Consider the following 13,318-nt stretch of genomic DNA (forward strand, 5'->3'; position numbering starts at 1 on the left):
TCTAAATAATGAAGGAGTTTATGGTCACAAAAGGCTTCCAGAGCCTTGACAGCTTGTGTCAGGAGCCTCAGGCGGGGGCCAGCACAGTGGCTCACTTTGTTAATCCTCCACCTGCAGTGCCGTCATCCCATATGGGCACAGAGTTCTAGTCCTAGTTGCTCCTCTTCCAGTCCAGCTTTCTGCTGTGTCCAAGGAAGGCAGTGGAGGATGGCCCAAGTGCTTGGGCCCTGCACCCACATGGGAGAACAGGAAGAAGCACCTGGCTCCGGGCTTTGGATCGGCATAGCGCTGGCCATAGTGGCCATTTGTGGGGTGAACCAATGGAAGGAATACCTTTTTCTTTGTCTCTCTCTCTCTCTCTCACTGTCTAACTCTATCTGTCAAATAAATAAATAAATAAATAGCCTCAAGTTATCACTGAGGTCATAAATATGAGTGTTAATAGGTGACTTTGTTCTGCCATTTTTCCAAAGATATTTCTAATATATGTTTTGAACTTTCTGTGATTTTTTTACCGGGAAGTTTTCTTCCTTGACCTTCTTTCATATTGATGGCTGTGTTTCTGTGTTTCTGTAACACACCTTTAATCTTTTTTTGCAGGGCTGGAAGAGTGGCAACAATTCTTTCAATTTCTGCTTGCTATGAAAGGTCTTTATTTCACCTTCATTCACAAATCAGAGCTTTGCAGGATATACTATTCTGGGCTGCCAGTTTTTTTCTCTTAATACCTGAGTTATATCTCGCCATTCCCTCCTAGCCTGTAGGGTTTCTGATGAGATATCTGCTGTGAGTCTAATTGGAGATCCTCTGAGAGTAATCTGACGTTTCTCTCTTGCACATTTTAGAATCTTTTATGTTCCACTGTGGTGAGTTTGATTACAATGTGTCATGGTGAGGATCTCTTTTGGTCATGTTTATTAGGGGTTCTATGAGCTTCCTGTACTTGGATGTCTCTTTCCTTCTCCAAACCCAGGAAGTTTTCTGCTAGTATCTCACTAAACATGTCTTCTCTAATCCTTTCTCTCTCTTCATGCCTTCAGGAATTCCTAGAACCCGAATGTTGGGTTTTTTTAAAGTATCCTGTAGATTCCCAACAATATTTTTTAGATTTCCAATTTCCTCTTTTTTTCTTTGGTTTGACTGTATACTTTCCTGTTCTCTGTCTTCTAAGTCCAATATTCTCTTTTCTGCCTCAATGATTCTGTTTTTAAGGCACTCAAATGTGGTTTTATTTGTTCTATTGAAATCTTCATTTCATTTTGATTTCTCTTCAATATCTCAATTTCATGTTCTACTAAATTCCTCATTTCATTTTATTTCCTCCTTAAGATTTCATTTTCATGAAAGAGATTTTCTGTCCTGTCCTGTATGGATTTCTGTAGTTCATGATTTGTTTTTGATAACTTCTAAATGTTCTTATCTTAAATTTTTTGAAATCCGTATTTTAAATTTCTGCTATCTCATGATCTTCATAATCTTGCATTGGAGTGTCATGTTCATTTGGGAGTGTCATGATGTCTTCCTTGTTCTTATTTCCCTGGTTTTCCATTTGTTGTTTGGCATGTGAAGATATTCTTTGGTTTCTTCTTTTTTTTCCTCACTGTGGTAGCTTTACACTTTATACTACAACTCTAAAAAAAAAAAAAAAAAGTGGACTTTTTTTTGGTGAATCTCTAGAAGCTTGAGGAGGGTGTGGCCAGAGAGCTCTATTCAGTTCTTCAGGATTAAGGGTGTGCCAAAGGTGACACACCTAGGTTTGGCTTCTCCACTCTCACCATTGCTATTCAATATAGTACTGGAAGTTTTAGCCAGAGATACTAGGCAAGAAAAAGAAATTAAGGGGATACAAATTGGGAAGGAAGAAGTCAAACTATCCCTCTTTGAAGATGATATGATTCTTTATTTAGAGGATCAAAAGAACTCTACTAAGAGACTATTAGAACTCAGAGAAGAGGTTGGCAAAGTAGCAGGAATAAAATCAGTGCACACGAATCAACAGCCTTTGTATACACAGGCAATTCCTCAGCTGAGAAAGAACTTCTAAGATCAACCCCATTCACAATAGCTACAAAAACAATCAAATACCTTGGAATAAACTTAACCAAGGAAGTCAAAGACCTCAATGATGAGAATTACAAAATCTTAAAAAAAGAAATAGAAGAAGATACAAAAAATGGAAAAATCTTCCATGCTCATAGATTAGAAAATTCAATATCATCAAAATGTCCATTCTCCCAAAAGCAATTTATAGATTCAATGTGATACCAATCAAAGTACCAAAGACATTCTTCTCAGATTTGGAAAAACTGATGCTAAGATTCAAATGGAGGCACAGGAGAACTCAAATAGCTAAAACAATCTTGTACAACAAAAACAAAGCCGGAGGCATCACAATACTAGCTTTCAGGACACACTACAGGGCAGTTATAATCAAAACAGCATGATAGTGGTAAAAAAAAAAAAAAAAAAAAAAAAAAAAAAAAAAAAACCAGATGGATAGACCAATGGAATAGAATAGAAACACCAGAAATCAATCCAAACATCTATAACCAACTTATATTTGACCAAGCAGCTAAAACCAATTCCTGGGGCAAGGACAGTCTATTCAACAAATGGTGCTGGGAAAACTGGATTTTCCACGTGCAGAAGCATGAAGCAAGAGCCCTATCTTCACCTTACACAAAAATCCACTAAATATGGATTAAAGACCTAAATCTATGACCTGACACCATCAAATTATTAGAGAACATTGGAGAAACCCTGCAAGATTTAGGCATAGGCAAAGACTTCTTGAAAAAGACCCAAGAGGCACAGGCAGTCAAAGCCAAAATTAACATTTGGGATTGCATCAAATTGAGAAGTTTCTGTACTGCAAAAGAAACAGTCAGGAAAGTGAAGAGGCAACCAACAGAATGGGAAAATATATTTGCAAACTATGCAACAGATAAAGGGTTAATAACCAGAATCTACAAAGAGATCAAGAAACTCCACAACATCAAAACAAACAACCCACTTAAGAGATGGGCCAAGGACCTCAATAGACATTTTTCAAAAGAGGAAATCCAAATGGCCAACAGACACATGAAAAAAGTTCAATATCACTAGCAATCAGGGAAATGCAAATTAAAACCAAAATGAGGTTTCACTTCACCCCAGTCAGAATGGCTCACATTCAGAACTCTACCAACAATAGATGCTGGTGAGGATGTGGGGAAAAAGGGACACTAACCCACTGTTGGTGGAAATGCAAACTGGTTAAGCCACTATGGAAGTCAGTCTGGAGATTCCTCAGAAACCTGAAGATAACCATACCATACAACCCAGCCATCACACTACTTGGAATTTACTCAAAGGATATTAAATTGGCAAACACAAAAGCTGTCTGCACCTTAATGTTTATTGCAGCTCAATTCACAATAGCTAAGACCTGGAATCAACACAAATGCCATCAACAGTAGACTGGATAAAGAAGTTATGAGACATGTACTCTATAGAATACTATACAGCAGTCAAAAACAATGAAATCTGGTCATTTGCAACAAAATGGAGGAATCTGGAACACATCATGCTGAGTAAAATAAGCCAGTCCCAAAGGGCCAAATATCATATGTTCTCCCTGACTGGTGACAACTAACTGAGCACCAAAGGGGAAACCTATTGAAATGAAATGGACACTATATGAAACAATGACTTGATCAGCCCTTGTCTTGCCTGTCAAGGAACAACTTACTACTTTACTCCTTTTAGTATTTTTTACTCTACTTAATACCATTGGTTGAACTCTTTAATTAACACACAATTATTCTTAGGCGTTTAAATTTAACTGAAAAGTGATCCCTGTTAAATATAAGAGTGGGAATAAGAGAGGGAGGAGATGTACAGTTCCGCACATACTCAGTCAGACTTACCCTTAATGGTAGAGCTAGAAACGTGCTAGGGGATTGCAGTTCAATCCCATCAAGGTGGCATGTACCAATGCCATCTCACTAGTCTAAGTGATCAGTTTCAGTTAATAATTGATCATAATGATAGGATTAAGAGTCAAAGGGATCACATAAACAAGACTAGTGTCTGCTAATATTAACTACTAGAATTAAAAAGGAGAGAATGATCCAACATGCGAAGCGGATACACAGCAGGCTTATAGAATGGCAGATGTCCTAAACAGCACTCTGGCCTCAGAATCAGCCCTTAAGGCATTCGGATATGGCTAAAAAGCCCATGAGAATATTTCAGGCATGGAATGCCAAGACACTGTGGAAAAATATGACCTAAATGAAATATCTCTGTGAGTGAGATCCCAGCGGGAAGAACAGGCCATCAAAGAAGGAGGTACCTTTCTCTGAAGGGAGGAGAGAACTTCCACTTTAACTATGGCCTTATCTAAATAAAATCAGAGTTGGTGAACTCAAGAGGCTCCCATAGCCTTGGCAGCTCATGACAAGAGCCTAGGGTGATTACTGACATCATAAATAAGAGTGTCAATTGTTAAATCAACAACAGGAGTCACTGTGTACTTACTCCCCATGTAGGATCTCTGTCCTTAATGTGTTGTCAAATGTGAATTAATGGTATAACTAGTACTCAAACATTACTTTATATTTTGAGTTTCTGTGTGGGTGCAAACTGTTGAAATCTTTACTTAGTATTTACTAAACTGATCTTCTGTATATAAAGATAATTGAAAATGAATCTTGATGAAGAATGGGATGGGAGAGAGAGTGGGAGATGGAATAGTTTTTGGTGGGAGGGAGGTTATGGGAAGAAAAAACTGCTATAATCCAAAAGTGCTTCTTTCAGAATTTATATTTATTAAACAAAAGCTAAGTAAGAGTGTTAATTATTAAATTAGCAACGGAAGTTACTGTGCACTTACTCCCCATTTAGGAGCTCTGTCCTTAATGAGTTGTACTATGAGAATTAGCTGCAAAACTTGTTCTCTAACAGTACTTTTTCACATTGTATATGCATGTTTGCAAATTTTTGAAATCTTTACTTAGTATAGAGTTGGTCTTCTGTGTATAAAGTTAATTAAAAATGGTACAGGGAGTAGGAGGTGGGATGGGACTGGGGGAAGGAGGATGTGTAGCAGGGGAAAAAACACTCTATTCCCAAAGTTATACCTATGAAAATTGTATACATTAAATAAAAGCTTTAAAAAAAGAACACAAGAAATGGGCTGTGGGAATAGCAGCAGGGACTGATGGTGCCGGGAGGAAGGAGAGACCAGGCTGTTGGAGAACTGAATGGAATGGTAAGGAGTCTGCGGCAATCTAACATGTTTTTCAGGAGGATAACAGAATAATATATTTGCTCAAATTGATGCTACAGAAGACCAGACTTGATAGCACCAATCAAATTGCTAGAATTTAAGTGAAACAGTCTCCAACATTAGGGCTTCTGAAGCAACAGTGATGGAAATAATCAGGCTATGTGAAAAGTTTAACATCAGGCTTGTTCAGGGCAGAATATGAGTGACTTAGGCTCAGGAGATACAAGCTGAAGAACTTTGAAGGAGTCTAAGGAATTGTTCCAAAATGATCAAATTTTAGTCAGACTTTACATATTCCATGACAATAAATTTTCCTTTATCATTATACAGTGAATATGTGTTGATATGGCATGAAAAAGTGAGCATTAGGTAAGCAGGGTAAGTTTCTCACACACTGAAGCGTACTTTTTTTTTTTTTTAAAAAAAAAAAAAAAGGTTTATTTATTTGAGTTACAGAGAGAGAGGTGAGGAGACAAAGAGAGAAGGAGAGAGAAATCTTCCATCCACTAGTTCATACTCCAAACTGCTGAGACTCTAAGCAATGCCCATAGAGGATAATGACGTTGCAGGCTGTGGCTTAACCTGCTATACCACAATGCCAGCCAGCCTCAAAAAGTACTGTTTTTAGGAGTATAATTGGTTACCAACATCTTCAGAAACAGAATATGTTACAGAGCAAGTTATTGATTAATTTTTTTAAATGTTTATTTATTGATTTGAGAGGCAGAGTTATTGAGAGAGGGGTAGACACAGAGAGAGAGGTCTTCCGTCCACTGGTTTACTCCCCAAATGGCCACAACAGCCAGGGCTGGGCCTATCAGAAGCCTGGAGCCAAGAGCTTCTTCCAGGTTTCCCACATGGGTGTAGGGGCCTAAGCACTTGGACCATCTTCCACTGCTTTCTCAGACCATCAGTAGGGAGCTGGATTGGAAATGGAACAGCCAGGGTGCTGGTGCCACAGGTGGAAGCTTAGTCTACTGCTCCACAGTGCCAGCCCGAGTGATTAATTTTTAAGGAGAACATTTGTGAGAATAGATACAAAAAGAGATGCATGTATCAAGAACAAAAAAAATAATGTAGTATTGTTCCAGATGGCTAAGAAGAAAACAGACCTCCTTGGGCCCCTGCAACCAGGTCAAATTGACATGGTTGACAAGGTTAACAGCTCTGTCTGTAACAGACCTCAGATGGGTCTCAATAGAATTCCCAGGAATTCTCTGAATGATTTGCAGGTGAAAACTCAGGTGATTCTTTTGGAGGGAGGTAGTTTAAGGACTATGCTTTCAGAAATAGTAAGGCATTTTTGTAAGAAGTAACTGGAGGCAATGAGAATATGTTTATATATATACATATATACAATTATTATTAAGGGTAGAAGAACATTTAAAAATATGAGCGCTGGAGCAGACTTTGACCACTAATTTCTGTGAGAAAAATTTCTGTGAGAAAAATATAGGAAAATCATTCTGTACATCGTTCCCTGTACACATAATCTGGGAGAAACCATGGCATCTAGCTCATAATATTTTATGTGGCATGTATGATGGTCTGCAGTGATTAAACATCTGGAACATAGTAGGTGCTCAGTACGTTTTTTCAAATCTTAATTTCTAGAATATAGTAGATGTTTGGTACATTTTAGCACTTAGTAAATTTAGCATAATTGCTGGTATTATTACTTTAGGAAGTAGTAAGATAAAGAATTTTTTTTTAAATATGCACAAGCTCTGGTAAGGGATAAAGGAGGATAGAGTTGCAACAAATTCATTCTTTGGGCAAATATTTTGGTACAATTGTTAACTTTCTGCTTGGGATGCCCAAATGTCCTATCGTGGTCTCTGGTTTTGAGCTGTAGCTCTCCTTCCAATCCAATTTTCTGCTAATGCACACCCTAGGAGACTGCTGCCTCAAATACTTGGGTCCCTGCCACCCATGTGGGAGACCCAGTTTGAAGTCATGTCTTCTGCTTCTGGTTCAGCCAGCCTCTGCCCCCTCAAAAAATAAAAATAAAAATAATTAAATAAAAAATACATTCATGAATCTGGATCTGAGAGTTGAAGGAACAGATGGGATGTAAGATGCTGGTGAGTACAGCCTGTAGAGGAAGAGCGATGGTTTTCACGATTAGGTAAAGGAAGAATTAGAATTCAAAATTTATCCTCATTATCTAAGGCTCTGTACACTGAGGTCTTGTAAGGTAATGAAAATTTTTTCAATGTAATTTCTCCCCACTTATCATTGTAATGAAGAAAACATAGTGATTTTCTTGATAAATTTCAAGATTGTCTTCTAGCATTACTGTAAGTTCTTTAACTTCAGTATGTATCTTTGCATATTTCACTGAGATCAAAGGATACTGGAATTTTACGTGCACTTAATCAACATTTTTGCATTTTATCACAACACCTCTGGATTCCTTTACCATTAATTCTATCATGGATGGGATCATCTCTCTTCTTTTTTAAAAGGTTCATTTTATTTATGTGAAAGGCAGAGAAAGAGAGAGAAAGAGAGAGAGAGAGAGAGAGAGAGAGAGAGATGAGAGATGAGAAAGAGATCTTCCATCCACTGGTCCACTCCACACATGGTCCCAACAGCCAGGGCTGGACCAGGCTGAAGCCAGGAGCCAAACGCTTGGACCATCCTCAGTTCTGTTCCCAGGCACATTATCAGGGAACTGGAAAGGAAGTAGAGCAGCCAGGACTTACCAGTGACTCTTTAAGATGCTGACATTGCTGATGGTAGCTTAAAACACTACACCATAATGCAGACCCAAATCATCTCTTCAAAATTAAGTCCCATCCCTTTTCTTGGCTTTGGGTCCCTCTCTTTTCATTTCCTCTGAAACCTTTGTTCCATCAAATACCTGGATCCCCACCACCCATGTGGGATACCCAGATTGGTCCTGACTTCTGGCTTCAGGCCACCTCTGCCCCCTCAAAAAAGTAAAAATAATTAAATAAAATATACATTCTTGGATCCAGATCTGTGAGTTGGAGGAATAGATGGGATGTAAGACGCTGATGGGAACACCCTGCTTTCTTCCATTCTTCATTTCTATTTTCCTCATTTCACATATTTGTTTACATCCCAAAACAATGATAAAACAGTATTTTCCCAACCATCTTTACAAGTTATTTGTGTGCTTTCCTTCTTTTGACCACAAATATCTTGATGATAACTATACTTCTAGGAACTGATTATTTCTCAATCATTTAATCCAAATACCTGTATTAAATCATCTCCCTTCCTGACCTTTCTGTATGATTTGACATTTTTTGTTCCCATTTGTCATGTTGAACTTGTCCTTCTGCTTCTATAGTCTTCTACTTATTGTTTTTCTCCTCTTCATAGTTGATGTGTTAAATATAAACACTCTCTAACTTGTTTCTCTTTTATTCTTTTCCTATTCTTCACTCTCTCTTTTAAAAATCTCACCAGTTTACATGGCTGCAAGTATTATCTTGGCTCAGGAAGCTTTCATTTCTAGAATTTCCAGTGAGTGTCACCACTGGGATATTATGCAGACCTCTGGAATTTACTGTCTGTGATTCTCAGCATCAGCTCAGCTTTGAACTTCCCCTCTCATATCCTGACTAAGCTCATCTTTCTGATCTTTGTTTTTGTAGGAATGTTGCTATCATTCTCCAACTTACTTGAATTTCAAGCTTAGCTGTAATTTGTCTTACCTCCTATTACTGCAATAGCTATTTCCAAAACTTTTCTGACACCTTCAAAGCTTATCTTACTAAAATCTTCCATATCCTTTCTCTCCTTTAAATATCTTGGCTACCACCCTATTTCATATTCCATTGCATATGGTTGAGGAAGTTGTGGTTTGCATTATTTATAGGATGTTATTCACAAAGAATATTTTGGAAAGAGTATTTCTTAGTATTTTGTACTATTCAACATGAAGAAACACATGGAACTTTTTTGTAAACTCTCACTCCCTGAACCAGTGATATAGATTCACAATCAGTCTTGTAGCCTCCTATTTGAACTAAACCACTATTAACTATCTTTCATAAAGTTTAGTTCCAATCACACCACTGCCCTACTTCAGGGTCTGCAGTGTCTTCATCATATCCTATAGAAAGCATTAACTTCTTAATTTTACAATAAATAAACATTTTTTTTCAAAATGTCTCCAACTTCCATTTGAACCATGTCATGGTTTGTGTATTAGTTTGATTGTCTTCTAAAGCTTCATGGAGTCTTACATTAATGGATTAAGGATGATGAAACTTAACCCAGTTAAGGTGTCTGAAGGACTTGGAAAGTGAATAGATTGCATTAAGTGTCTTGGGAGGGATCCATGACTAATTCATGGTGATTTTATCTGGAGAGACCATGTGCAGAAAGAGCCTGCTCCTGGTCTCTCTGCTTCCTGGCTCACCATGTGATCTTTTCTCCATGCATGTTCCACCATTGCCTGCCTCTACCCTCATCAGACTGCTTGATCTTCAACTGTGAACATCTAAAATTGTGAGCAAAAATACACCTTCCTTCCTAAGTAGTTCCTCTGAGGTATCTGCCTTAGAGAGGTGATGCTAGCACAGGTCACAAGATGGATCTTGTGCTCTTTTGAAACACAACTACTTTTTTGAGTGTTGCCATGATTAGGTCAAGGTTGTTTTGCTCTTTGAGATTCAGATTTGTGCTCATTTAAACACAAAAGGTCCTTCTAGTTATCTAAGGAATTGTAAGAACAATACCATGCAAACATATGCTCTCAAAATCAGTTAATAATTGTCAGAGTAAAATGAGTTTAAAATATTATTTTTTTAAAGGTTCATTTACTTATTTGAAAGGCAGAGTTACAGAGAAGGAGGGACAGGGAGAGAGATATTCCATCTTCTGGTTCACTGCCCAAGTGGCCCCATGACCAGAGCTGAGCCAGGCTGAAGTCGGAAGCCTGGAACTCCATCGAGGTCTCCCACATTGGTGGCAGGAACCTAAGTATCTAGACCATCTTCCATGGACTTCTCGGGCCCATTAGCAGGGAGTTAGATCAGAAATGGGGCAGCCTGGGCTGAAATTGGTACTCATACGTGATGCTGGTGTTGCACGTGGCAGCTTAACTTGCTGAGCTAAAATGCTGGCTCCCAAAATATTATGTGCTAAGTCAGCGTATTCTAAATGCCTTTGAGTTATAGAAGAAGAAATCTGTCCTGGTCTTTAAGAGCATTCTCTCCTCCAATCATCACTCTTCTTCCTTGACAGACTGCCTCCTACTCTGAACTCCTTTTGTAAAGTTCTATAAATCTGCATCAGAAGATATTATTTTGGTGAAAGGTAGCTCCTGGGGTAGGCCTTTAACTTAGCAGTTAAGATGCTGAATTAAATGTGCAGGTTCAATATCCGAGTCCCTGAGTTTTTATCCTGGCTCTACTTCCAATTCTAGCTCACTACTGACGCATACCCTGAGAGGTGGCAGATGATGGCTCAAGAAATTCCATCCCACCAACCCACAAAGGAGATCTGGATAGAGTCCCTGAATCCTGGATTTGGTTCACAGCTCTGGGCCATTGAGGTATTTTTAGATGTGAGTCAGTCAGTGATAGTGTTTTTTCTCCCTCTCTCCCTCCCTTTTCCCCTCCCTCTCCCTCTCCCTCCTCACCTCACATAACTAAATAAATAACTTTTAAAAATATTGCTCTGTGAGGCATCCTTTAACTTGCCAGTTTGAATTTTCTCCTTAGGTACACCCCCACATACACATTTTCAAACCAATGTGATTCTAAGAGTACTTTCATTATACATTATTGATGTCTACAGTCTGAGGTATAACATTTTGAATTAAAACCAGCCACTTAATTACACTGCTTGACTCCTGATTATCCCAGACACTGATTTGTCTTTCTGTGGGATTGATCATTTTTGGAAGCCTGAGGTGCAATATTTCCACCTGCTGTCTCAGTCTTATGGTCAGATTTACATATTTGACTAAATGCTGTTCACATTTTGATGAGATTTAAATTAATTATATCCACTAAAGCTTTATTTTAAAAATGCCCAGTTGCCTGGTCATTGGAAGAACTCCCACTAAATTTTCTGAGTTCAATTTTGGCAAACAAATAAACAAACAAAAACCAAAGTATGAAACCTGAGTGTAGGTTCAGCACAAATTTAATGTTGTAACCCAATGAACTAAGCCACAGAATGAGTTAGACATAGTTAATAAAATGTATTATTAAGATTGAACTATATGATAATTGTGTAAAAAGAGTAAGCATTTCATGTTAGATGATATAAGTAGTAAAACTGTCCTATAGTTAAATGAAAGGAAACTGGTTGGATTAAGGGAAAGAAAGAAATTAAGTCACTCCAAGAATGGCTGTGATTTTCATCATATTGCTGGGTTTCCAATTTGAACATAGGTGAAAATTCAAAGGAAAACAAAGGGTTTCTGTGCTCCACAGAAGTAGCTTTTCATGTGCCAGTTCTCATGTTAAAGAGCTTTGGAAACTGATCTGGACACTGAGCTGAGCTGCTGATACCTATCTTTTAACAGTTTCACTGTTGTGGCATGAAATATCCTGTAAATGCTTGCTACATATTAGGGTTGTTATTAACATGTAGTTAAATTATCAAGTAAATAATATTAAATGCTGTTGCAACTATTGTGCTATCTATACACAGTAATTTTTTTTTCATTAAGTGTTTTGACATTAAATGTACGCCATCTGCAAAGCTCACGGAAACCTGAAGTTACTATGGAAACAGATGATGGAGGAGATCTCAGGGGAGAACCCCCATAACTACAAGCTGTGAGATTTTCATCCTTCGTTATCTCTTGTTTTATCCAGTTTCTTACACTTAGCCTGTCATTAATGTTCTGAGAGTGAAATTTCCAAAGTGTTTTGTAGGGCTTATTTTTTTATCACTATCCCAGCAATTTTAAATTGAGTAAACACCATCAGGCCCTATTCACTTATGCAAGGACTTGTGATTCTAATTGCTGTTTCCTAAGTATTATATATTGTTTGCATGAAATAGCAATGCTTTGCCTTCAGATAATCAGTTCAGTGACAGCTGTGATGAGGATTCCGCCTACTATTCAGTGTCAGGTGCATCCTCTTAGCTTTCCTGTCTTCCCATTGTGAGTGCTAATTATCTCAGTCTTCTGATCTCAGTATTTATGCTGAGACATCTGTATTCTATAGACTGTGGGACAAGAAGGCACCTGGGTTTTTTTCTGTCCCGTTTATACTATGGTTTTCTCCTACATTGTCATCTTTTTCCTCTTCATTATAATCACTAAAGTAAGTAGGGCCACATGCCAACTTCCATATGTATTTTACAGCAGTGCTAGTGACCTAACAGCTGAACTCCAGAATTTTGGTGTCTTAATGTGAGTACATTTTTTTTTCCTTTGACTGCATACAGCCGAAAGTGGGAGACCTTGCCCAAGAGAACCTGTCTTTCAAGCAGTGATCCAAGGTCTTCCTCTTACGACTCTGTCAGATTCAATATGTGGTTTCCTTAGTTTGTTTCCAAGATTTCTGCAGTTTTCTGCACCTTAATTAACCAAAATGGAAAGAGCATGAGGATGTATACTGGGAGGTTTTCATGGGTCAAACCTACAAGTGAGGCACATCAATTCTGCTTGCACTGCATTGGCTGGAATTCAGTCATATGACCCTCATTACATATATGAGGTATTGATAAATGGAGTGTAGCGAAACGACCGCAATTAAGAAGAAGGTGTCCAGTCTCTGGTTTATTATGTGAAAGTTTTATTAAGACATTAATTTATTGCCTGGTACTGTGGCATAGCGGGTAGTGCCGCCACTTGCTGAGCCAGAATCTCATATGGGCACTAGTTTGAGTCCCAGCTGCTCCCCTCCCATCCAGCTCTCGGCTATGACCTGGGAAAGCAATGGAAGATGTCCCAAGTGCTTGGGCCCTGCACCCACATGGGAGATCTGGAAGAAGCTCCTGGCTTCTGGCTTCAGATTGGCCCAGCTCCAGCCTTGGATCCATTTGGGGAGTGAACCAGTGAATGGAAAACCCTTTTCTTTCACTGCCTCTGCCTCTCTG

The 13,318-nt window shown here is 38.5% G+C and overlaps 1 long non-coding RNA gene across 1 annotated transcript in view; it reads left to right on the top strand.

Annotated features, from left to right (window-relative positions):
- The window catches only part of LOC138850525 (uncharacterized), a 73,505-nt gene that overhangs the window by 31,606 nt on the left and 28,581 nt on the right, over window positions 1-13,318 (top strand). The window contains exon 3 of the long non-coding RNA XR_011390355.1: window positions 10,680-10,808. This is a non-coding gene — a long non-coding RNA (uncharacterized lncRNA). The remainder of the gene's footprint in view (window positions 1-10,679; window positions 10,809-13,318) is intronic.

Source organism: Oryctolagus cuniculus, chromosome 1 (genome assembly GCF_964237555.1).
Source record: "Oryctolagus cuniculus chromosome 1, mOryCun1.1, whole genome shotgun sequence".
Lineage (NCBI taxonomy): Eukaryota > Metazoa > Chordata > Mammalia > Lagomorpha > Leporidae > Oryctolagus > Oryctolagus cuniculus.